General features: G+C 46.5%; 1 protein-coding gene across 3 annotated transcripts in view; it reads left to right on the plus strand.

Moving 5' to 3' along the window:
- Positions 1 to 22,255: 22,255 nt before the first annotated feature.
- The window catches only part of TULP4 (TUB like protein 4), a 284,224-nt gene continuing 280,432 nt past the window's right edge, over positions 22,256 to 26,047 (plus strand). Inside the window, exon 1 of one of the 3 annotated variants that reach the window (XM_024248390.3) lies at positions 22,256 to 22,400. The gene's annotated coding sequence lies outside the window, so the exon portion shown is untranslated. Of the gene's footprint in view, positions 22,401 to 22,579; positions 23,219 to 26,047 lie in introns of those variants that run through there. The other 2 variants (XM_054558383.2, XM_054558382.2) reach the window with 2 other exon arrangements.

The raw sequence follows: 26,047 nt of genomic DNA on the forward strand, positions 1-26,047 counted from the left end.
TGAGACAGGTGGGAACATCTAATGCTGCCTGAAACTTCACAGAGGAGATGACATTCATACTGAAATTGAAAGAATGAGTGACTCACCAGGCAACAGGAAAAGAGAGGACTTTCAAGCAGAGACAACAACATGGGCAAAACCAAACAATGGAGGTGAATAGCACGTCATGTTCCAAGAACAGCAAAAAAGTTGTTCAGTTAGGCTTGCAGACAAATAGGGTGTGTCTGGGAGAAGGGCAGGAGAGGAGATCCTGCAGGAGTTTGTATTTTTACGACAAAATGTCTGGATTTCATCCTGTAGGCAATGGGAAGACACAGAAGCATTTTAAGCAAAATAATTTCATGATTTGCCTTCATTTACCCCTGATTATAGATTCCGATATAGATTTGTTTCTGGTATCTTTTTATAAAGGCAAAAAGCCATTGGCAGGAGTATGAAGAATGAATGGAGTGGAAGTGGACCAGAAGCAGAACTCATTAAGAAGTTGTCTCTGCCGGGTACGGTGGCTCATGCATGTAATCCTAGCACTTTGGGAGGCTGAGGTGGGCAGATCACGAGGTCAGGATTTTGATACCAGCCTGGCCAGCATGGTGAAACCCCGTCTCTACTAAAAAATACAAAAATTAGCTGGGCATGGTGGTGTGTGCCTGTAATCCCAGCTACTCAGGAAGCTGAAGCAGGAGAATCACTTGAACCTGGGAGGTGGAGGTTACAGTAAGCCAAGATCACGCCACTGCACTCCAGCCTGGGCGACAGAGGGAGACTCCTCAAAAAACATTTATTTTCCACAGTTCTAGAGGCTGGGAAATTCAGGATCAGGGTGTCAGCTGGTTTGGTTCCCTGGTGAAGGCTCTCTTCCTGGCTTGCAGACAGCCGCCTTCTCACTATGTCCTCATATGACCTCTTCTTTGTGAGCTCTTCGGGAGAAAAAGAGAGCTTTGGTCTCAAGACATAAATATCCACATGGCCAATAAGTATCTGAACTGTTGCTCAACATCATTAGTCATTAGAAAAATCCCAGCACTTTGGGAGGCCAAAGTAGGCGGATCACCTGAGGTCAGGAGTTCAAGACCAGTCTGGCCAACATGGTGAAACCCCATCTTTACAAAACAAAAATTAGCTGGGCACGGTGGCACACTCCTGTAATCCCAGCTATTTGGGAGGCTGAGGCACGAGAATCACTTGAACCTGGAGGTGGAGTTTGCAGTGAGCCAAGATTGGGCCTCGGCACTCTAACTGGCATGATAGAGCAAGACTCTGTTTCAAAAAAAAATAAAAAAGAATTTAGCTAAGTCATAGGATGCTATAGTGATAATAAATAAAAATCATTTTTCTACATACTATCAATAAAAAAATTGACTGGAAAATGAAGTGCTTTTGTTTTGTTTTGATATGGAGTTTTGCTCTTGTTGCTCAAGATGGAGTGCAATGGCGCAATCTCGGCTCACCCCAACCTCCGCCTCCCGGGGTTCAAGCAATCCTCCTGCCTCAGCCTCTCAAGTAGCTGGAATTACAGGCATGCACCACCACGCCAGGCTAATTTTGTATTTTTAGTTTCTCCATGTTGGTGAGGCTGGTCTCGAACTCCTGAACTCAGGAGGTGATCCGCCCTCCTCGGCCTCTCAGAGTGCTGGGATTACAGGCATGAGCTACTGCGCCCACCCTTTCGTGTTTTTTTTTTTTTTTTTTTTTTTTGAGACAGAGTTTCGCTCTGTCGCCCAGGCTACAGTGCAGTGGCGCGATCTCAGCTCACTGCAAGCTCCGCCTCCTGGGTTCACGCCATTCTCCTGCCTCATCCTCCCAGAGTAGCTGGGACTACAGGCGCCCACCACCATGCCCGGCTAATTTTTTGTATTTTTGGTAGAGGCGGGGTTTCACTGTGTTAGCCAGGATGTTCTCCATCTCCTGACCTCGTGATCCACCCACCTCGGCCTCCCAAAGTGCTGGGATTACAGGCATGAGCCACTGTGCCCGGCCCAGCCTTTCGTTTTGTTTTGAGCCAGAGTCTCACTCTGTCACCCAGGCTGGAGTGCAGTGGCACGATCTCAGCTCACTGCAAAATCCACCTCCCAGGTTCAAGCAGTGTGCCTCAGCCTCCCCGGTAGCTGGGATTACAGGCGCCTGCCAACACATCCCGCTAATTTTTGTATTTTTAGTAGAGACAGGGTTTCATCATATTGGCCAGGCTGGTCACAAACTCCTGACCTCAGGTGATCCGCCCACCTTGGCCTCTGGAAGTGTTGGGATTACAGGCATGAGCCACCATGCCCGACCCTGGAAAATAAAGTTTTAACAATATAATTTCCATAGCACTAAAAATATCACATACCTAGGAAATAGATCCACACATATATGTTCAGTTGAGTTTTGACAAAAGAGCCAGGCCAAGACCGTAAGGAAAGGAAAATCTTAAACAGATGTTTGCCTCTCTTTATATATTAAGTTGTGATGGACCCCTGACTTAACAGAAGAGAATATTGTAGAGTATCCTTACAGCATTGAGATAGGCATAACTATAAAATTAAAAATTAATAAGCTCAATATAAAGGCTAACATTTATTCTAATCAGTAGATACCATTTTAAAAAACTCAAGCCACAGATTAGGAAAAATATTTGCAATATGTCTATCTGATAAATGACTCATATTCAGAGTATGAAGTACTCCATAAATCAGCAAAAAGTCAATTCAAATTTTAAAATGAGCAAAAACCAAAACAAAAATAATGAAATGACCAAGAGACTTCATCATTTAACGAGATTTAACAACATTCAACAAGAGAAAATATTCACATGGCCAAACAGTATGTAAAATGTTGCTCAACATCATTGGAGAAATCCAAATTAAAATCACAATGCGATTCCATTTTACACTGGCTAGAATGGCTGAAAGCAAAAAGACTGACAGTACCCAGTGTTGAGGGGGATGTGGCACAGCTGGGACTCATACATTGCTGGTTGTGTGAAGTGGTGCATCCACTTTGGAGAGCTATTTGACTGTCCTTTTTTTTTTTTTTTGAGACGGAGTCTAGCTCTGTCGCTCAAGCTGGAGCGCAGTGGCGCGATCTCAGCTCACTGCAACCTTTACCTCCTGGGTTCAAGCGATTCTCCTGCCTCAGCCTCCCGAGTAGCTGAGATTACAGGCGCCTGCCACCACGCCTAGCTAATTTTTGTATTTTCAGTAGAGATGGGGTTTCACTGTGTTGGCCAGGCTGGTCTCGAACTCCTGCCCTCGTGATCCACCCGCCTCTGCCTCCCAAAGTGCTGGGATTACAAGCGTGAGCCCCTGCACCTGGCCTGGCAGTTTTTATAAAGTTAAATGATAATCTATTCCATGGCCCAACAATTCCTCTCCTAGGTATCACCTCAGGAGAAATGAAAACACATGTTGGCTGGGCATGGTGGCTCATGCCTATAATCCTAGCACTTTGGGAGGCTGAGGTGGGTGGATCCCTTGAGCTCAGAAGTTCGAGACCAGCCTGGGCAAAATGGTAAGACCCTGTCTACAAAAAAAAAAAAAAAAAATTAGCTGGGTATGGTGGTATGCACCTATAATCTCACTTATTTGGGGGGCTGAGACGGGAGGATTGCTTGAGCCTGGGAGGCTGAGGCTGCAGTGAGCCGAGACAATGCTACTGTACCCCAGCTTTTGCAACAGAGTGAGACCCTGTCTCAAAAAAAAAAAAAAATCAAAAATTAAAAAGTCTACAAAGAACCTGTACAATAAAAGTCATGGCAGCATTATTCATAATAGCGAAAAACTAGCAGCATCTTAAACATCCAACGGCTGGGCGCAGTGGCTCACACCTGTAATCCCAGCACTTTGGGAGGCCAAGGCAGGTGGATCACCTGATGTCAGGAGTTCGAAACCACGTGGTGGCGGGCACCTGTAGTCCCAGCTACTCAGGAGGCTGAGACAGGAGAATTGCTTGTACCCGTGAGGAGGAGGTTGCAGTGAGTTGAAATTGTGCCACTGCACTCCAGCCTGAGCGACAGAGTGAGACTCCGTCTCAAGGAAAAAAAAAAAAAGTCCATCAACAGAAGAATTGCAGAAGCAAATATGCAAATTGCAGAAGCAAATTCAGTAAGTTGAATTAACACATGGATGCATATCAAAAACATTATAGTGAGGCCAGGCGCGGTGGCTCACGCCTGTAATCCCAGCACTTTAGGAGGCTGAGGCGGGCGGATCACGAGGTCAAGAGATCGAGACCATCCTGGCTAACACGGTGAAACCTTGTCTCTACTAAAAATACAAAAAATTAGCCGGGCGTGGTGGCGGGCGCCTGTAGTCCCAGCTACTCAGGAGGCTGAGGCAGGAGAATGGCGTGAACCCGGGAGGTAGAGCTTGCAGTGAGCCAAGATGGCACCACTGCACTCCAGCCTGGGCGACAGAGCAAGACTCTGCCTCAAAAAAAAAAAAAAAATTATAGTGAGAAAACGAAGCCAGATACAAAAGAATACATATTGTATAATTCATATGAAGTCAAGAAACAGACAAGAATAATTTATGGTAATGGAAATTAGAACTGTAGTGTTCAGAGGTGGGGGTGCAGGGAGAGGGGTGAGGTTTGATTGTAATAGAGCAACTTCCAAAATTGGTGGAAATAAACTATTTCTTATTATGGGTGGTGTTTGCACACATGGATACATTTGTGAAACTCATTCAACTAAACACTGAAGTTTTGTTCATTTTATCATATGTTAATTATATCTCAATAACAACAAAAGCTACTTTAAAAGATCATCTTGACATCATTGACTCTTAACACTTTAGAATGTGTTCAATACATACGGTGACATTTTTTGGTTACTCCAAGTTGTGACACCATAACTTGTGATTAGGAGCACTGGGGTCTGGAGTCAGACTGCCTTGGATCAAATTCTGAGTCTGTCATTTACCAGCTGTGTGACATTGGGCAAGTTTTTAAAATACTTTGTTTCTGTATCTCACTTTCTCACCTGTGAAATGAAGATTAGCAGTACCTCCTTTATATGGTTGTTGTAAGGATCAGGTGAATAGTTATATTTAAACACTTAGAATAGTACTAGGCAGGTCACAAGCCCTATGTAAATGTTAAGCCAAATCTCAATGTACAGATCAATTATAAGGTAAATGGAAGAGGTGACATGCATTTTTTAAAAATCAGCAGTTAATGTGAAATCTTTTCCCTGCCACAAAGAAGGAATTTGTGGTGTAGTGAGTCTGCAACACTGTGTTACATGTATTAAAATTTTGAATCGTGATGCAGTCTGATATGACATGGTACTGAATGCATTATTCCAGTAGGAGGAGCTCTGAGCAAGAGTTTAAAAGCACAGACTCAGAGCCCCGCGTGCCTGCAGTCTCAGCTACTTGGGCGGCTAAAGTGGGAGGATAGCTTCAGGCCAGCAGTTTGAGGCTGTAGGACACAATGAATAGCCACTGCTCCAGCCTGGGCAACATAGTGAGACTCTGTCTCAAAAAAAAAAAAAAAAAAAGCATCGATAAGGTCCCTGGGGGATCCAGACCTTCCATGTCTCTAGAATTTGTCCTTACTCAGCTCTCTGTGTCATGGTAGGACAATAAGGAAACAAAATGCTGCTACAAACTATATATATATATATTTTCCCCCTTGGAAGCAGTACATTGGAATAAATGAATTTGTTTCAGATTTCAGAATTAATTTCCACTAGAGAAATAATGCATTCATGTTGTATTGGTAAAAAAAAAAAAAAAAAAAAAAAAAGTATAAATTGTTGGGCCGGACGCAGTGGCTCACGCCTGTAATCCCAGCACTTTGGGAGGCCAGGGGCGGGGGGGGCAGATCACCTGAGGTCAGGAGTTTGAGACCAGCCTGACCCACATGGAGAAACCCTGTCTCTAACTAAAAATACAAAATAAGCAGGGCGTGGTAGCACATGCCTGTAATCCCAGTTACTCGGGAGGCTGAGACAGGAGAATCGCTTGAACCTGGGAGGCGGAGGTTGTGGTAAGCCGAGATCACGCCATTGCACTCCAGCCTGGGCAACAAGAGCAAAACTCCATCTCAAAAAAAAAAAAAAGTATAAATTCCCAATGTATAAACTTCTATATTTGGAGGTTACAGTCTCTTCATATGTTTCTCTTCTATTTATTTTTTTTTTTTTATTTTTTTATTTTTTTGAGACAGAGTCTCACTCTGTCACCCAGGCTGGAGTGCAGTGGTGCCATCTCGGCTTACTGCAACCTCCACCTCCCAGGTTCAAGTGATTCTCCTGCCTCAGCCTCCTGAGTAGCTGGGACTACAGGCGCGTGCCACCATGCCCAGCTAATTTTTGTATTTTTAGTAGAGATGGGGTTTCACCATGTTGGCCAGGATGGTCTCTATCTCTTGACCTCGTGATCTGCCCACCTTGGCCTCCCAAAGTGCTAAAATTACAGGCATAAGCCACCGCACCCAGCCTCTCTTCTTTTTATACCACTTGTGTAAAAAAGTTTACGAGGCTTTCTTGGCCTCAGACCTCAAATTTACCCTTATGTTTCCATATAAAAAAGTCTATAAAGAAACTGTACAACTATATATATAGTTATAGTGTATATATATGGTTATATAGAGTTTGCAACAGCATTTTATTACCTGATATATATATATATAAAGCTACACAGACACTCTGGAGATCCCCATTAGCAAAAAGAATTTTAAATAATTTTAATCACTACAGGAAAAAGAGGATTCTGGACTAAAATTATTTTCCAAATAAACCACAATATCCTAACATGTGGACCACATATGCAGCTTATTCATGAATCTCATTGTATCGTGCTGGCATCCTGAGCTTTTACATGTTTGTCATTTATCTCATAGTTGCCCTTGAAAACGTGACTTAGGCCGGGCATGGCGGCTCACACCTGTAATCCCAGCACTTTGGGAGGCCGAGGCGGGCGGATCACGAGGTCAGGAGATCGAGACCATCCTGGCTAACACAGTGAAACCCCGTCTCTACTAAAAATACAAAAAATTAGCTGGGCGTGGTGGGGGCGCCTGTAGTCCCAGCTACTCAGGAGGCTGAGGCAGGAGAATGGCGTGAACCCGGGAGGCGGAGCTTGCAGTGAGCTGAGATCGCGCCACTGCACTCCAGCCTGGGCGACACAGCAAGACTCCATCTCGAAAAAAAAAAAAGAAAGAAAAGCATGATTTAAAATCAAATCAATGAAAGGGGAGATGTCTCACTAATTTCAGGTTGCTAGGCAACTAGTCGATTCCACTGCATCTCTTCTATTGTTCTGGAGATACAGAAAGGTTGGGAGAAAGTGTGTACTATTTAGGTTAAATATATATTAGATAGATAAATAGATATTTTTTCTAAAATAGAATCATTTCTAGGACAACTATTGTTATTATTATTATTATTTGAGATGGAGTCTCGCTCTGTTGCCCAGGCTGGGGTGCACTGGCACGATCTCACTGCACCCTCCGCCTCCTGAGTTCAAGTGATTCTCCTGCCTCAGCCTCCCAAGTAGCTGGGATCACAGGCATGTGCCACCATGCCCAGCTAATTTTGGTTTTGTTCTTTTTTGTTTGTTTGTTTTGTTTTGTTTTTCAGAGGGAATTTCACTCTTGTTGCCCAGGCTGGAGTGCAATGGCGCAATCTCGGCTCACCACAACCTCTGCCTCCCGGGTTCAAGCAATTCTCCTGCCTCAGCCTCCTGAGTAGCTAGGATTACATGCATGCGCCACCACGCCCAGCTAATTTTGTATTTTTAGTAGAGATGGGGCTTCTCCATGTTGGTCAGGCTGGTCTCGAACTCCTGACCTCAGATGATCCACCCCCTCAACCTCCCAATGTGCTGGGATTACAGGTGTGAGCTACCGCGCCCAGCCTTAATTTTTATATTTGTAGTAGAGACAGGGTTTCACGATGTTGGTCAGGCTGATCTCAAACTCCTGACCTCAGGTGATCCACCCACCTTGGCCTCCCAAAGTGCTAGGATTACAGCCGGGAGCTACCGTTCCTGGCCCAGAAAACTATTTAATCTGTCCACTTCACGTTGTTTTATTTCTCCAAGCTGACTTCCTAGTCTTTCAGTCTTATTAAGAGAAATAAAATTAATATTTAGCATTCTACTTTAAATAAATGAACAAATGTCAATATGTATCTTTGCATCGTCTGAAATTTTTCATATAAAATCAGTTTTTCTTTTTTTTCTTTTGAGATGAACTCTCGCTCTGTCGCCCAGGATGGAGTGCAGTGGCACGATCTCGGCTCACTGCAACCTCCACCTCCCGGGTACAAGCAATTCTCGTGCCTCTCAGCCTCCCGAGTACTGGGATTACAGGCGCGTGTCACCACACCCAGCTAATTTTTTTTTTTTTTTTTTTTTTGAGACGGAGTCTCCCTCTGTCGCCCAGGCTGGAGTGTAGTGGTGCTATCTCAGCTCACTGCAAGCTCTGCCTCCCGGGTTCACGCCATTCTCTTGCCTCAGCGTCCCAAGTAGCTGGGACTACAGGCACCCGCTACCATGTCCGGCTAATTTTTTTGTATTTTTAGTAGAGACGGGGTTTCACCGTGTTAGCCAGGATGGTCTCGATCTCCTGACCTCATGATCCACCTGCCTCAGCCTCCCAAAATGCTGGGATTACAGGCGTGAGCCACCGTGCCTGGCCAACAGGTGGAGCCTTTAAGAGGTAATTAGGCCATGAGGGCTCAGCCCTCTGAATGGACTAAGGCCATTATTATGGGAGTGGCTTAGTTTTAGAGGGAGTGGGCTCCTGATACAAGGATAAGTTCAACCCCAATTCCCCACTCTGTTTCATGTGCTTGCTTGCTTGCCATGTGATGCCTTCCATCTCTGGCTTTGGCCATGAGATGAGCCTCACCAGATGCTGGTGCCATGCTCTTGGACTTCTCAGCCTCTGGAACCCATGAGCCAAATAAACATCTTTTTAATAAATTACCCCATCTGTGATATTCCATTTAGAGCAACAGAAAATGAAATAAGACAACTTTTATGTGAACTCCTAATTTATCCATCCATTCACTCATCCATTCATCTGTTAATTTGTTTATTTACCATCCATTCAATTATTTATCACATACTCACTGCCTGCTGCTGGGCTCTGCATGGGAATAGGGAAAAAACAGTAAACATGAAACTTGCTCTTTTTTCTCCTAAGGCCCAAAATGTTCCTGATGCCTGCTTAGAGCTTCAGTGCTTCAAAATAGCTTAGTATCTATGTTAATATTAGCTGTAGTTTTCAGAGACTTCACAAAATGGAATTTAAAAATTGTTTTTATTCTTCTGTTTTTTTCTTTCTTTTGTAACTTTTTTTTCTGCTCCCACTCCACTGGGATTATTTTGTACTCCTTTAGCAGTCCCATGTAGATGTTTCTTGTTGGTAGTCAGCCCTCCATCACAAGTGATTCAGGAATCCCGGCCCTTTCCATCTGGTGGCTTCATTCTCTAGGGCCTCAAGTTCTTTACACCTAGCTGGCTGGCAGGGGAAGAGAACATGTGGAGAAACACACCCATTTCTTAACTGCCTTGGCCAGGAGTGAGACACTTCATTCTGATTGTAAGTATCACTCACATGGCTCCACTTGGAGGTAGGGAGGTACTAGGAAATACAGTCTCTTGCTGGGCAGAGACTTCCTGGTTACAGTTCTATCACATGAGAGGACTCGTGGTGTACAATTAGCTGTCTCTGCTGCAATACTCAAAACCCTTGTGTGATTTTGCAGCTGTGAGTAAGATTATTTTGACATAGATAAATCATTGCTGGGATTGCTTACTTTTGTGGTCTAATACTTATACAATACTTAAATGTTTAAGTCTTTCAGAGATTATCTTCCTCCACCTAATTTTTTTGTTTTGTTTACCTTTTTTTTCTTTTTTTCTGATACAAGGTCTTGCTCTGTCACCCAGGCTGGAGTGTGCCATGGCATGATCATGGCTTACTGTAGCCTCAACCTCCCAAGTTCAAGCAATCCTCCCACCTCAGCCTCCTGAGTAGCTGGGACTACAAGCCTGTGCCACCATGCCTGGCTAATTTTTAAAAATTTTTTGAGATGGGGGTTTCCCTATGTTGCCCAGTTATAACATATATAACATATGTATTATATATGTTATATAATACATATATACAAACTCCTTAGTTCAGGCGATAGTCCCACCTAGGCCTCCCAAAGTGCTGGGATTACAAGGCTGAGTTACAATGCGTGGCTTATTTTTTATATATAACAAAAATTATGTATTGAATGTCTGCTAAGTGACTCTCTTTGGAGCAATGCTTACTTACAGTGGAGCAATGCTTACTTACAGTATAAAGTTATGACATGACATTTGTATCCATTGGTCCTATTGATAAACATCAGTTGCAGAGTATGAAGTTTGCAGTTACAAAATCTAAGTTTTTTTACTGAGTAAAACTGAAAATGGCTAGCATTTACATAAAAATGGGCAATTTTACAAAATAGAAGTGATAATGGCACACAGTCCTAATTAGAAGGCTTACTTTCCTAAGAGCATGTGAGTGCCAGTGTATTTTCACTAGGTTTTGTCTGTTTTTTGACATCTGCTTTTTTACAGTGCTGATGATTTCTGTTAATTTCATGAATGACACCTTTATCACATTTCAATCTATGATCTCTTTTTTAAAAGTTTTGTCTTAAGGCTTCAGAGTCTTCATTTGGAAAATAGTGTCATCATCCACAAAGACCTGGTAACAAACACAGTGCATAGAAAAGTCATTGAGGGCCGGATGCAATGGCTCAGGCCTGTAATCCCAGCACTTTGGGAGGCCGAGGTGGGCAAATCACATGAGGCCAGGGCTTCCAGACCAGCCTGGTCAACATGGTGAAACCTGGTCTCTACTAAAAATACAAAAATTAGCCGGGCATGGTGGTGCGCGCCTGTAATCCCAGCTAGTCGGAAGGCTGAGGCAGGAGAATCGCTTGAACCCGGGAGGCGGAGGTTGCAGTGAGCCGAGATCGCGCCACTGCACACCAGCCTGAGTGACAGAGGGAGACACCGCCAAAAAAAAAAATTCACTGAGGTCCTCAGGGCAAACTTGAAACAGCTGGGAAGATTTTGTATGCACGAGAAAGCCCAACCTAAAATTGTTTAAGGAACAAGGGAGTTTCTCATCTCAGAGAACAAGAGGTTTCAAGATGGTGAAGGCATGTGGCACATACACAGGTTGGCTGTTTCAGAGGGACACTGACCCGGCCATTGTCTCTGGTCCTCCGACCTCACTGTGTTGGCTGTGTCCTCTCACCGCCACAAGGTGGCAGCAGCAGCCGCGGGCACCGCAGCCTTCCTGGAGGAGCGGTTCTCCGACTCAGGACTACTTCCTACCACAGGCTTAAAAACCAAGGACGCCGAAGAGCTTTTTAAAAAAACAAAACAAACAAACAAAATATATATATATAATATATATATAATGTTAATATTTACCATTTTATAAATGAATAAACTGAAAATTTTAAAATATTGATTTGTTATTTAAAAAACAATAAATCTATTACATGTTAACATATACCACATATTTTTATGACAAAAATAACTATAACAAATTTATATAACTATATAAACTTATACATATAAATTTATATAACTATAAAAATTTATTTTAAAACTATATTAAAAATTTAGTGAGAAGGTGGCACTGTTTTACATTTTTACATGTCTTTGATGTCGGCTCCAGTGAGGACAGACAGTTTCTCCTATCTGCCTCTCATGCAATCTGTTGTACATTGCACATCATCACATAGCCTCTGGAAGAGTCCAGCGTACACTCGCAAGAGGCGAGAGTGGAAATGACATCTTAGTATTATTATGAAAACGGTTTGACCCAAAGACCCCCTGAAAGGGAGAGTCCTGATGCCTCCTTCAAAAGCTAAGAAACGGGCTGGGCTCGGGGGCTCATGCCTGTAATCCCAGCACTCTGGGAGGCCGAGGTGGGTGGATCACTTGAGGTCAGGAGTTCGAGACCAGCCTGGCCAACATGGTGAAACACCATTTCTAGTCTCTACTAAAAATACAAAATTAGCCAGGCGTGGTTGCGTGTGCCTGTAATCCCAGCTACTCGGGAGGCTGAGGCAGGAAAATTGCTTGAACTTGGGGGGCAGAGGTTACAGTGAGCTGAGATTGCACCACTGAACTCCAGGCTGGGTAACAGAGTGAGACTCCATCTGAAAAAAAAAAAATACATAAAATTAAAAAAATAAAGGCTAAGAAACGGTTTCTGAAAGGCTTTCCCAGTACAGTACCCCCCGTGCGTAACTGACCAGAACTGGATCATTTGCCTGTTTCTAAGGAAAGAGAATAGCATTGGCAGGATTTGCTTATACCAATGGCTCTCAAACTTGGTGTGCATCAGAATCACCTGTGGAGTGTGTTAAATCACGGACTGTTCAGGCCCCCAACAGCAGGGCTCTGATTCAGGAAGTTTGGCATGGAGCCTGAAAATGTGCATTTTTAACAATCCCCGTGACTGCTTCTGCTGCTGGGCCAGGGACCACATGGTGGGAACTACTGGCACAGCCCAGTCAGGATGTGGGGATGTGGCCAGGCTTCCTGGAGTGGACTGTGATATGGATACACACGGATATCTTAATAAACTAGGGTTCATTAGCAAGCAAGTCAGGAGAATGGCTGTGGGTACAACCAACGGTATTTGCTATCCTTATATTCTCAGAAAATTTATGGTGGACTCCTCCAAAATAAATGCTTGAACAATGGTCCTGTTAGTGACTTTTTACTGGTTATCAAGTATATCTTGGATTCATGGTCAAGGGAACAAAAGGGTTGGGGAGGGAGAAAGGGAAAAAAAGGGAAGTATGGCATTGAGATAGAAATTTAACTTTAGAGCCTAACACGTGGCTCACACCTGTAATCCCAACACTTTAGGAGATGGAGGCAGGAACATCACTTGAGCCTAGAAGTTTGAGAACAGCCTGGGCAACATATTGAGACCCCCATCTATTAAAAAGAAAGAAAGAAATTTAACTTTAAAATGCCCCAGTTTGTTTTTTTGTTGTTGCTGTTGTTTTGTTTGTTTTTCTCTTTCTATATAGCCCTGCTGGCTTGAGAAATTTACATTGGATGAACTTGCTGAGGAAAAACAAAATATAATTGGGAGCCGAGTGTGGCAGCTCATCCCCATAATCCCAGCACTTTGCAAGGGTGAGGTGCGAGGATTGCTTGAGGCCAAGAGTTCAATACCAGCCTTGGCTACAGACTGAGACCTCATCTGTACAAAAAATTAAAAAATTAGATGGCCGTGGAGCTGTGTGCTTGTAGTCCTAGCTACTCAAGAGGGTGAAGCCGGAGGATCCCTTCAGCCCTGGAATTGGAGGCTACAGTGAGCCAGGAGCATGCCACTGCACTCCAGCCTAGGTGACAGAGTGAGACTCTGTTTGTAAAAAAATGTTTATTTTTTTCTTTTTTTGAGACAGAGTCTTGCTCTGTCACCCAGGCCAATGGTACGATCTCGGCTCACTGCCACCTCCGCCTCCTGGGTTCAAGCGATTCTCCTGCCTCAGCCTCCAGAGTAGCTGGGATTACAGGCAGCCACCACCACGCCCAGCTAATTTTTGTATTTTTAGTAGAGACGGGGTTTCACCAGATTGGCCAGGCTGGTCTCGAACTCCTGATCTCAGGTGATCCACCCGCCTTGGCCTCCCAAAGTGCTGGGATTACAGGCGTGAGCCACTGTGCCTGGCCCTAAAAAAGTGTTTTCAAGATACTTCTTATGGGAGGTTGGTATAAATATTCCAAACTACAGCAAAATCATGGGTCGGAAAAGAGCCCTATATATATTTATATTAGTGAATTTAAAGAGCTATAGGGCTTTTGAGTCGGGAAGGGTCAGGGAACAATGCCTCCTGCCCATTTCATAGACTCTGAAATGGAGGCTGGTGAGATGTAGTAATGTGCCCAGGTGGCAGCACAGATGAGAACCCAGACCATGTGACTGTCTATTCTTCAGACGTCTCGATTAGTTCTTCCAAGTGGTGGTGAACACAAACACAAAACCAGATAGAACAGATTCTACACGACAGATAAGACCAAAGCGTTTAAGGGAATCACCATCTGAGAGAAGTCACGTCCAGTGGATGATGCTTCAGCTATAGTAGTCTTCAGGCTCAGACATGACAGCCCTCGGCTGCCAGCTCCACGGCTCTCCCACCCAGCAGCTCCGCAGAGGGCAGCCAGCTTCCTGAGGCTTGGCTCAAAACTGGCTCCAGCACGGATACCTCCCAGCCCTGGGCCTCCATGCTAGCTCCTTCCCACGTGGCCCCACGAGTAAATAATGGACTCCATCTCACTTTGCTCTCTCAGTCACCGAACTTCAAGGCCTCCAGCCCTCCCCTGCCTCGGGCCTTGGACAGGGCCAGCCTGTCACACCCTTCATGCTGAGCCTTGTAGAGGAAGGTGTGGGGGTCATTGATCCCTTTCCTCCAGGAGGAATGCGAGTTTCTTTCATAAAATCACTCTTCCTCTGTCCCAGAGAACTTTTTTTTTTTTTTTTTTTTTTGAGATGGAGTCTCACTCTGTCACCCTGGCTGGAGTACAGTGGTGCAACCTCAGCTCACTGCAACCTCCGCCTCCCAGGTTCAAGCAATTCTCGTGCCTCAGCCTCCCAAGTAGCTGGGACTACAGGTGCCATGCCACCACATCCAGCTAATTTTTTTTGTATTTTTAGTAGAGATGGGGGTTTCACCATGTTGGCCAGGCTGGTCTCGAACTCCTGACCTCAGGTGATCCACCCACCTCAGCCTCCCAAAGTGCTGGGATTACAGGCATGAGCCACCGTGCCCGGCCCCAGAGAACACTTCTACACAAGAGGTGGGGAAGCTTTTCGAACACTACCAGAAAAAAATTGTTCCCAAAACAGTCATGGCTACCTGCCTTAACAGCTGCTTACCTAAGACCAAGTCAGTGCCTTTTTATTGCTGTTGCTATTTGTTTGTTTTGAGACAGAGTCTTGCTCTATCCCCAGGCTGGAGTGCAGTGGCACTATCTTAGCTCACTGCAACCTCCGCCTCCCGGGTTCAAGTGATTCTCCTGCCTCAGCCTCCTGAGCAGCTGGAATTACAGGCATGCGTCATCACACCCAGCTAATTTTTGTATTTTTAGTAAAGATGAGGTTTCACTATGTTGGCCAGTCTGGTCTCAAACTCCTGACCTCAGGCGATCCACTCACCTTGGTCTCCCAAAGTGCTGGGATTACAGATGTGAGCCACTGCTCCTGGCCCCAAGTCAATGCCTTTTGAACTGTCGACCATCCTACTTAAAGAAAGTGTGGGCGAGGTGCAGTGGCTCCCACCTGTAATTCCAACACTCTGGGAGGCCGAGGTGGGTGGATTGCTTGAGCCCAGGAGTTTGAGACCAGCCTGGGCAAATAGTGAGACCCCCATTTTTTTTTTTTTTTTTTGAGACGGAGTCTTGCTCTGTCGCCCAGGCTGGAGTGCAGTGGCGCCATCTCGGCTCACGGCAAGCTCCTCCTCCTGGGTTCATGCCATTCTCCTGCCTCAGCCTCCCGTGTAGCTGGGACCACAGGCGCCTGCCACCATGCCCAGCTATTTTTTTTGTATTTTTAGTAGAGAGGGGGTTTCACCACTGTTAGCCAGGTTGGTGAGACCCCCATCTTTACAAAAAATAAAAAAATTAGCCAGGTGTGGTGGCGTGCACCTGTGGTCTCACTACTCAGGAGGCTGCAGTAGGAGGATCATCTGAGCCTGGAGAGGTTGAGGCTGCAGCAAGCTGTGATCACGCCACTGCACTCCAGCCAGGACAATAGAGCAAGACCTTGTCTCAAAAACAAAAAGAAAATGTGTACCCAACGATGTGCATCTACTGAGAGTCTGCTCAGAATTCAGGGCCCTAAAGGACCACCTCAGCAATGAAAGCATCGGGAGGAAGCAGAGTGGCGCTTCAAGTGTGTACAAAGTACCGCAGCCCGCTCACCTCCTCCCTTCTCCCGAATGGGGGAAGGAGACAATGATAAAAGCTCTCTTTTCTTGTAAGCTATTTTCTCCTTTCCAGAGTGAGCCAAGCAGGCCTTTTGGTTCTAGATCTTGGTCCAGGTATTACTTTGCTCTGGGAGGTTCTGAGCAGGCTGGTAAGGGGACGAGTTAGCTGATTACAGCCTCGAGCCTTTAAGGCAGAGGGTGAGTAGGACCCTGGGTTGCATTCTGTGTGTCCAGGCCAGGCCATCAGAGTCAAAGGATAGAAGTGGGTGGGCTAAGGCTACTTTGCAAGGCCACACACCTCCCTGGCGACTGCCCTAGCAGAGGCCCTTCCTTTTCTGATGCAAAGCCCCTTCATATGTTCCCACACACTTGTTCTCATTTGGACACTGCCTGGTTCAAAGTAGAAGCTCAATAAATAATCAAAAGGGAACAACCGGGCCGGGCATGGTGGCTCACACCTGTAATCCCAGCACTTTGGGGGGCCGAGGCGGGTGGATCATGAGGTCAAGAGCTCGAGACCATCTGGCCAACATGGTGAAACCCCGTCTCTACTAAAAATACAAAAATTGGCTGGGCATGGTGGTACGTACCTGTAGTCCCAGCTACTTGGGAAGCTGAGGCAGGAGAATCGCTAGAACCTGGGAGGTGGAGGTTGCAGTGAGCCGAGATCGCGCCACTGAACTCCAGCCTGGTGACAGAGCAAGACTCCGTCTCAAAAAAAAAAAAAAAAGAAGGAAAAACCCTCCCATACAATTGCTCTCAATGGGACAAAGTTCACCAGCAGAGGCTTGTAAGTGTGTTTCTTCCCAGGTTAAACATTCTTATTTTCTTCTTCAGGTATTTATAAAACTGTATGACATTGTAAGACAGCTTCTGGAGTCCTCACCATCCTGGCCACCCTCAAAGGATGTGCTGCAACTCATCACTGCTTCTTCACGTGTGGCTGTGGTGGCCTCCAGAACTGCAGGACAGTCTGCAGGTGGCATGGCTGAGTGGAGCACAGCAGGGCTACAGCATTTCCCCTGGTGCGGACGCTGGGTTTCCAGTGATGAAGCCTCAGCTGGTGCTGTCATTTTTGGCTCTCGGGACACCTTGAAAGGGGAGGGGCTTGCATCTTACTCTTCAAAAGCTCTGACTCCTCTGCCATCTCTTTACGTCCAGGATCCAGTTTCCCTATCTCTGTGCTGAGTGTCTTGGTTGCTGAAGGGCTTGAGACAGCAGAAACTTTGGACTCTGAGTTACGTCGCAGCCAGGAAGAAGGGGAGTCGCCCAGCAGGCTGCTTGGTGACAGGGAGGCAGGGAAGAAGCCTGCAAGAGCTGCTGGAGCTTCATTGTCTGGATGTCTTAGAGGAACATGATGGCCAAGGAGGGGTGCAAAGAAGTGTGGAGAGAAGGGAAGGGCACAGAGGCCAATCCAGGTGCCTGGCTGGCTGTGACTGCAGATCCCTTGTGCCCCCAGGCCCAGCCTTAGGGTAGGACAGTGGTGATGAACCACTGCCAGGAGCGCAGCCACGTTTTAATGAGTGGTCAAGATACACTGTTACCAGAATGCCTATCAGATTCATTCGGGCTCTGAGCTCACTGTGTGACCCAAGGCAGATACAAAGGAAAGTGATTTGAAGAGTAACTTTCAAAGAAAGGTCACGTATCTCAGAACTTTCGGGAGCTTGGTCAGGATAGTAAGAAGCTTTTCCCAAACTTGACTCTGGAGCTACAGGCCTGCCAGCTGACAGAGTCACGATCACGAATGCCACATGAGGGACGCTGTTTCTTATAGCAATTATTATGGGGTTTTAATTTCTTCAAGTGTGTTGCCAAAATCTACTGTTTAAAAGTATTTAAACACAACAAAATGGGACTAATTGGATCTGTGGGATTTCAAAGGACAGTGGAAGGGTCCCCATTACCAGATCTCCCTGCTAACGGCTCCCAAATGCCACAGATTTCTAAATAAGCAGCAACATTTTTCATTTCATGATTAGAAAAGATTTTAGAGAAGCATAAAATGCAGGCTTCCCAAAGGGCTGGGAGGCTCATGCCTGTAATCCCAGCCCTTTGGGAAGTCAAGGCAGGAAGACTGGCTTGAGCCTAGGAGCAATACAGTGAGATCTCGTCTCTACAAAAAATTTAAAAAATTAGCCTGGTGTGGTGGTGCGTGCTTGTGGTCCTAGCTACTTGGGAGGCTGAGCTGGGAGGGTCACTTGAGCCTGGGAGGTTGAGGCTGCAGTGAGCCAAGATTGTACCACTACACTCCAGCCTGAGCAACAGAGCAAGATCCTGTCTCAAAAAAAAAAAAATTCATAACAGACATAATAGATTATTATAAATGAGTTTTAAAAGTTTTAAATCACTTTCGTTCTGAACTTGCAGAGGGAGAGTAGATTCCTAAGGGGGCAGGGGTAAGGTAGGGGACAGAAGGCACACACTGAGGGAAACAAGGACAGAAAGAACAGCAAAAATAAGAACAAACGAGGCACAGAGTTTGGCCCATTGTAAGCATTTAATAAAACTTAGCTATTATTATCATTGTTATTTTTCAGACACAGGGTCTCACTCTGTCGCCCAGGTTGGAGGGCTGTGACCTGATCACAGCTCACTGCAGCCTCCAACTCCTGGGCTTAAGTGATCCTCCCACCTCAGCCACCAAATAGCAGGGGACTACAGGTGTGTGCCAACACCACGTCTGGTCCTTAGGTATTATTATTATTTTTGAGATGGAGACTCACTCTGTCGCCCAGGGTGGAGTGCAGTGGCACAATCCTGGCTCACTGTAAACTCTGCCCCCCAGGTTCAAGCAATTCTCCTGCTTCAGCCTGCTGAGGAGCTGGGACTACAGGTGGCCGCCATCACGCCAGGCTAATTTTTGTATTTTTATTAGAGACGGGGTTTCACCATGTTCAGGCTGGAGGTATTATTGTTAGTAGTAGTAGTATTTTTTTTTAGATGGAGTTTCGCCCTTTTTGTCCAGGCTGGAGTGCAATAGCACAATCTCGGCTCACTGCAACCTCCGCCTCCTGGGTTCAAGCCATTCTTCTACCTCAGCCTCCCAAGTAGCTGGGATTACAGGCATGCGCCACCATGCCCGGCTGATTTTTTGTATTTTTAGTAGAGACAGGGTTTCTCTATGTTGGTCAGGCTGGTCTCAAACTCCCAACCTCAGGTGATCCGCCCACCTTGGCCTCCCAAAGTGCTGAGATTACAGGTGTGAGCCACCGCACCTGGCTTATTATTATTATTTGAGACGGAGTCTCGCTGTGTCGCCCAGGGTGGAGTGCAGTGGCATGATCTCAGCTCACTGCAACCTCTGCCTCCTGGGTTCAAGTGATTCTCCTGCTTCAGCCTCACAAGTAGCTGGGATGACAGGTGTGTGCCACCACACCCGGCTAATTTTTGTATTTTTAGTAGAGATGGGGTTTTGTCATGTTGGTCAGGCTGGTCTTGAACTCATGATCACAGGTGACCCACCTACCTTGGCCTCCCAAAGTACTGGAAATACAGGCATGAGCCACTGTGCTCGGCCCAAGTATTATTTTTTGATTGAGCACCTCTTGTGAGCCAGGCATATAATTTACATATTTTATTTGATTATTTCAACAGCCCTGTGAGGGAGATATTGTTTTTTGAATGTATGGCTAAAGACACAGCATTTGGAATATTGTTCTTGTTTGTCACTTGTTAGTAAGTGGTAGAACCAGGACTTCAGCGAAGATACTTGCTCCAAAGACATTCGCAAAACCACTGACACTGTGCAAAATGACACAGGCAGAAAACAAACTTGAGGGACTTCTCAGTTTTGCTGAGAGTTGGGTGTATTTGTACCCAAGAGTGCTGGATAAAGGAGAGTTTATACCTGTGGGCCTTATGGAAAACTATGGTATTAGTAGAAGAGTAGTTTCAAGGTTTGTATTTTTTTTTTCATTTTGCAGAAGAAAGAACAGCTGCATCATTCAGTCTTGATGGTATTTGTTACATCATTTTTATACTGTTATATAGATTGTATTTATTGAGTCAAGAAAGTTCATCTTTAATCCTTCTTCTCTTTAGTCTGACAGCAAGGGTCAAAGTTTCCATAATTTGCTCCAGGCCAGGCAAATGAATGCTGATCCCTGATCCGTATGTGTGTGTGCGCGCGCGCGAGAGAGAGAGCGCGTGCGAGAGAGAAAAGGTTTAAAAAATGTTATGTATATATTTTGGCCAGGCGTGGTGACTCACGCCTGTAATTCCAGCACTTTGGGAGGCCGAGGTGGGCAGATAACCTGAGGTCAGGAGTTTGAGACCAGCCTGGCCAACATGGTGAAACCTCGTATCTACTAAAAACACAAAATCAGATGGGCATGTTGGTAGCGCCTGTAATCCCAGCAATCCCAGCTACTCGGGAGGCTGAGGCAGGAGAATTGCTTGAACCTGGGAGGCGGAGGTTGCAGTTAGCCGAGATCACACCACTGCACCCCAGCCTGGGCGACAGAGTGAGACTCTGTCTCAAACAAACACAAAAAACTTACGCACATATTTTAAAGTAATTCTGTCTAGAAACTGTAAATTTTGAAGGCAAGGGCCATATCATATTCTTCCTTTGATCTCTCCACGGTATTTAACATAACATTGAGCACTAAACTGAAGTGCAATACTAATTACATTGAGTGAAGATTATCTTTTAAGGTACTCTAAGACATAAATGTAGTTTTATTTCTTAAAGTTTTCAAAATTAAGTTTCGGAGTGCCTATAAAATATAATCAAATAATGCTGATCTTAATACTTTCATTAAATGCGTTATACATATATATTATATATAATCTTTTTGAGACACGGTCTCACTCTGTCACCCAGGCTGGAGTGCAGTGGCGCAATCTCGGCTCCCCGCAACCTCTGCCTCCCGGGGTTCAAAGGATTCTCCTGTCTCAGCCTCCGGAGTAGCTGGGACCACAGTTAAATGCATTATATTTATACGCATTCAAACATGAGGCAACTATTCTTGTTTCAGTTACTTTTAAATTAATATTTAATTTTCTTTTGTTAAAGCCGGGTTTCGCTATGCTCAGGCTGGAGTCCACAGGCATGATTATAGCTCACTGCGGCCCCCAGCTCCTGGTCTACAGGGATCCACCCCCCTCAGCCTCCGGAGTAGCTGGGACTACACGCCACGCTTGGCTTACCTTTTTGAAAATAAAAAAAGTCTAGGTAGCATTTGTCAAAATTTGTAAAATTAGGCAATCCCAACACTTTGGAAGGCAGAGGCAGGAGGATCACTTGGAGCCAGGAGTTCGAGATGAGCCGGGGCAACAAAGCGAAACCCCTACACTTAAAAAAAAATCACAAATGAGCTGGGCATGGTGGCGGGCGCCTGTAGTCCCTAGCTACTCGGGAGGCTGAGGCGAGGCATGGAATTCCAGAATTTAACAAACTCGGTCCAACTTTTTTTTTGACAAAATTCACAGAATGAGGAATTCTTAAGTCTGAAACGGATTCGAAAACTTTGGCAGACAGGCAAAACAGAAAACAACGCTGAGCCTTTGAGGAACAGTGGCTGCTATTCCTAACTATATGGGGCCTCTAATGCCTCAAATCAAGGGAAAAAGAAGGCTTTTTTTTTTTTTAAACTACACGTGTGAAGAGTCACACAATCAGCTATGCTATTTTTTTGCACAAGCTGGAAAAAGGAGAGTATCAAGTTTCGTTGTTAGCAGGACATCCATCAAATTTAACAGGAGGGGGAAAGCTGAATTGTTCTTCCCTGAGTTAAAATGACGCTATCCGGTCCTTTCTCCATGGACAACTGAAAAAGAGCTTCTCTGTCTGGGATGTCACCATCGCGGCCACTCGGGTGACCGTTTTCCCGGGGAACTGCGCGGGTCGGTGGTGCCAGCGCCTCTGTGCTCCCGGCGGCTTTCCCTGTAAGACATAATGGGACTGGGACGTCCACTTCCGGCTCAAACGAAGTCCAGACGGCGCGCAAGCCGCGCGGTGCCCGGGTGCTGAGGCCGTCCCGAGCCAGGAGACTGGAGGCCTAGGCCCGGCACTGTGGGCATCTTGGGCACCGTGGCGCGGTGCGGGCCGGGGGCGGGGGTCTCCCGGTGTGGCGACGCCGGGGGTGCGAGCAGGTGGCCCGGGCAGGCGGCGGCTCCGGTGGCGGGCGGCGCGGCGGCCCGCGGGGTGGCGTGGGGGACGCGAGCTCTGGGCCGGGGAGGGAGGGCGGCCGGGGGGCGCCAACGGCCGGCGGCGGTGGCCGGGGCGGTAGCGCCGGCCGGGGAGGCGCCGCTCGCCGCGCCGGGTCACGTGGCGCGGTCACGTGGCGCGCAGCCGGGCCGGCGGCGGCGGCGGCGGCGGCGGCGGCGGCGGTGAAGGGAGGCGGAGACTCGGCCGAGACGCGGGGGGAGGCGGCGGCGGCGGCAGCGGCGACGCGGGGCTGCTGGAGGCGGAGAGGCGCGGAGGAGCCGCTGGGGCTGCCGCCACGGCCGCCCGGAGGTGAGCGGGCGCGGGGCCGCTGTCGCCGCCGCGGCGGGTCGGGCGCCGCGCAGTCCCGCGGGAGGGGGCGCCGGCCCGAGCGCCGTCCCTGCCCCGCCGGGCGTGTGTCCCCCTGCGGCGGGCCCCGGAGTCTGCGCGGCGGGCTTGGTGGGCGCGGCGGGCGGGGGTCGGGGCGGTGGCTGCGGGAGTCTCGGGAGGGGGCGGCGCGAGGGGGCGTCTGACCCGGGCCCGGCGGCCGTGGCCGCTGCTTGGCTGTGGGAGCCTTTTGTCTCCGCGTGTGAGAAAATGGGGCGAAAGCTGAGCGCGGGGCGGGCGTGCGTGTGGGGTGGTGCGTGTGGTGTGTGTGTGAGATCGGGAGGCGTTTGGCTTGGAGCCATTTTTTTTTCCTTAATTGTGGAGACAGAAAATCCCTGAAAACGGTTTCCCCAGGGAGACTGGGCTGCGCTCCTCCTCTTCCTCTCCGGCGTCGGGCCTGAGCGGCTTCCCCGGCCGCGCCACCACCTCCCCTGCCGGGCCCGTCTCCCCAGCCCGCCTGCCCCACCTTCCGCGAAGCCCCCGGGCGAGCCTGGTGTCTGCAGAGCGGGCCCGGTCACCTGTCGTGGCAGCTGCATGGAAATCCCGGCTCTTCTGCTGTCTGGAGTCTGTGCTGTTTCCTCTGACAAATCACGGAGATTCTGCTCCGAGCACCAACCCTTCCTCTTTGCTATGCGCTCCATAACACAGAGCAGGACGCCGATTCCGAAGTTTGACCCGCTTGGGGCAATTAGCTGGGAGGTGTCTACTTCTTCCTGTGGCGACACCGCTTCAGGGATGAGAAGGTGAGGGTGGTCTGGCTTTGTGGAAGGAAACGAGGCTGACACAGCCCTCTCCGGGGTTGAAGTCCGTTAGGGTCCTAATTCCTTCTACCTGCTGAACTGCCCTTGTCATCAGAAAGTCTCTTAAGACTTTCCCGTTGGGGATAATCCGCTCCGCTCGCCAGGAACTGTCTCCTGGATCTCTTTGGGGCCTCCCCCACCCCCCTTTTGTTTTACAGTAGTTCAGTACCTTAAGGATATCCTTTAAGTCATTGCAATAGGCAGGTTTATGAAAAAGCACAGAGGAAGTTATTTCTAAGGTTTTGAAGGACGTAAAAACCCGTTGCAGGTGTGGGTGTGGGTCCCTTCCTTTGTGCCTCTTCCTCCGTGTCTGGGGTCTCCATTTCTTAGTTGAAGTTCTTGCAGACAAACCCGCTGGGAATGGTGCGGTGGTCCTGGAAAGTTCTCCCCGGGCTCCGCAGCGCCAGATTGCTGGGGTGTGAGGTTGTGATGGATGAGAAGTGACAGGGCACCTTGCACATAGCCACACTGCAATCCAGAGAGGCCATGGGCACACTCATCTCGCGTTGTGCAGTGATAGCCATGTTCTGAATGGGAGAGTCACAAGTGTCCTGTCTTCTAGTGAAGTCCTTGATAGGTAACTGGCATGGAAGTGATGATATGAATAAATTGTGAATGGCTAAATTTGATGTTTAGTTCTTCAGTTTAAAGAATAGTACTTAATTTGTGTGAAAGTTGTTAGACGATGTGGATTTCCTTTAAGAATTCTAAGAGCTCTACATTAGGGCTGTGGAAGTAGCAGGTTTATTTATTTATTTTTGGTTTTGTTTTTTACATGACGTGGGGAGGTGTTGGCTTCCAGAGTTAAAGTCCGTAGTGCTGAATTAGAGGGAGGAATATGGGGAAAAATGTTTTCAACACAATGGAACTTTCATACGTGGAAGATGATTAGGAAGTCATGATTGCTTCTTGTGGTTGAGAAATACGAACTTTATGCATTTACTATTGTTTATTTTAAAATAATGTCCTCTTCATTTAGAAAGAGTTTGTGTGTATAAATCGTATTTATCTTTCAGCCTTGCATATGGAGCTCTAAGAGTGGCAGTTTGGTTATTCACAGTTTTTTACCTACCAAAACTCTGAATAGAAAAAGATTTTTAACCCATAAAGCAATGTGTGGTACCTGCAGCCTGTTTTAAATGGAATCATCCAACACTGATGCTGAGATGGCGAGTAATCAAAGAAGGGTCAAGAGACAGCAGCCTTCCTTCAGGCCAAATTTCAGCCCTCTCACTGGATAGTTTATAGAACAGTGGGAAGCCCAGGTTTTCTTTTTGATTTTGCTGTAGATTCCAGTATCTGAATTCAGGAAGGTTTGTGGAGTGGCTACCATGTGCATGGCTAAGCTAGGTCGGAATTTTTATTCATCTGTTCTAGTTATTTGCAACATCAATTAACAATCTCCTGGAGAGAGTGAAGATAGAGTGGCTCAACTATGCATGTGATTTGTAAAATACATTTAAAAACTGAGTACAGCCTCTTATGAAATGCTGTGATTTAGTTACTGCATGGGTTTCTGTTTAGGATTCTGTGTAGCATTTCAATATTACCAAAAGCCTTACAGAAATTGTACATTTGTCTTTAGTGAGACTGCATGGAATATGTAATTAAAATGTCAAATGTCTTTTAATTTGGCTGAGATAATGTTAACTTAGTTACTAAATTGTAACATACTAAACATACTAATTTTTTTGTGGTAAAATGTACATACCATAAAATTTATCATCCTGGCTGGGTGTGGTGGCTCCTGCCTGTAATCCCAGTACTTTGGGAGGCTGAGGCAGATGGATCCCTTTAGGCCAGGAGTTCGAGACCAGCCTGGCCAACATGGTGAAACCCTGTCTCTACTAAAAATACAAAAATTAACCAGTTGTTGTGGCACACACCTGTAATGCCAGCTACCTGAGAGGCGGAGGCGAAAGAATTGCTTGAACCCGGGAGGCTGAGGTTGCTGTAAGGTTGCAGTGAGCAGAGGTTGCACCACTGCACTCCAGCCCGGGTGACACAGCGAAACTCTGTCTCAAAGAAAAAAAAACAAACTTAAATTTTCAGTGTACAGTTCAGTAGCATTAAATACATTCGCGTTGTCATGCAACTATCACTTCTGTCCAGAACTTTGTTCAGATTCCCAAACTGAAACTCCAGACCTGTTAAACCCCAACTCCTTTTTTTCCCCTCCCTGCAGCCCCTGGAACCCACCCCTCTATTTTCTATCTCTATGAATTTGACTACTCTAGGTACCTCATGTAAGTGGAATCACACAGTATTTGCCCTTTCATGACTGGCTTATTTCACTTAGCGTGATGTCCTCAGGGTTCATCCATGTTATAGCATGTGTCAGCATTTGCATCCTTTTGTTCTGGCGGTTGTTTCTAGAGACAAGGTCTCACTATGTTGCCCAGGCTGGTCTCGAACTCTTGGGCTCAAGCAGTCCTCCCAGCTCGGCCTCCCGAAGTGCTTGGTTTACAGGCGTGAGCCACCATGCCCAGCCGAATTCCTGTCCTTCTAAAAACTGAATAATATTCCATTGTATGTATATACCACATTTTGTTGATAAACATTCTAGATTTTTGTATACTAAATGTTAGTAACTGTGGTACTTCATGATGATCAGGAACCTTGTATTTGACCTTAGTGAAAAGACCACGAGGCAATGATCAGGAACTCTGACTAGAAGTTATAGAACACTTATTTTATTAAAATAAATTAAATTAATTAAATTCGTTAAATTCGTTATTATTTAGTGCATAGAAACTCTTTAAAATAAGGACC

Source organism: Pongo abelii, chromosome 5 (assembly GCF_028885655.2).
Source record: "Pongo abelii isolate AG06213 chromosome 5, NHGRI_mPonAbe1-v2.0_pri, whole genome shotgun sequence".
In the NCBI taxonomy this organism is placed as follows: Eukaryota; Metazoa; Chordata; class Mammalia; order Primates; family Hominidae; genus Pongo; species Pongo abelii.